Source organism: Nematolebias whitei, chromosome 5 (genome assembly GCF_014905685.2).
Source record: "Nematolebias whitei isolate Nwh7 chromosome 5, NemWhi1, whole genome shotgun sequence".
Lineage (NCBI taxonomy): Eukaryota > Metazoa > Chordata > Actinopteri > Cyprinodontiformes > Rivulidae > Nematolebias > Nematolebias whitei.
In genome coordinates this window covers 1,767,237-1,767,856 of record NC_056502.1, presented here as the reverse complement: position 1 = coordinate 1,767,856, position 620 = coordinate 1,767,237, and the positions used below count along the sequence as shown (strand labels likewise).

The 620-nt window shown below is 45.8% G+C and overlaps 1 protein-coding gene across 1 annotated transcript in view; it reads left to right on the top strand.

Annotated features, from left to right (window-relative positions):
• Positions 1 to 620, top strand: part of cmtm6 (CKLF-like MARVEL transmembrane domain containing 6) — a 9,830-nt gene that overhangs the window by 2,267 nt on the left and 6,943 nt on the right. The window lies entirely within an intron of this gene.

Here is a 620-nt window from a genome sequence, read left to right as displayed (position 1 = left end):
GAGGGACAGTGGTTTGGACATGTCCAGAGGAGGGACAGTGGTGTGGAAATGTCCAGAGTAGGGACAGTGGTTTGGACATGTCCAGAGTAGGGACAGTGGTTTGGACATGTCCAGAGGAGGGACAGTGGTGTGGACATGTCCAGAGGAGGGACAGTGGTGTGGACATGTCCAGAGGAGGGACAGTGGGTATATTGGTAGAAGGATGTTAGAAATGCAGCTGCCAGGAAAAAGTCAAAGAGGAGACATATGATGCAGTTAGAGAGGACATGGAGGTAGTTGGAGTGAGGACAGAGGACACAGAGGACAGAGTGAGATGGAGGAGGACTCACTGTGGAGACCCTGAAGAGGGAGAAGCCAAAAGAAGAAGAAGTTTAATATGTTGTTTAATATAACATTTACACTTTTACAAAGTGAATTTCACTGAGTTCTTGTCCTGTCGCTCTGTGGCATGAAAACATCCACTGCAGGAAATATTTGAAGTTTTTAGTGGATTAGATGTTTTTCTGTCTTCTTTACTTTAATGTTGGTCGATTAGAAATAAATGCCTCAGGTAACACCGTGAGCTTCACCACCTCCTCTGTGGACTGATGTTTGTCTCGTCTGTCTCTGACTTGTCCTCA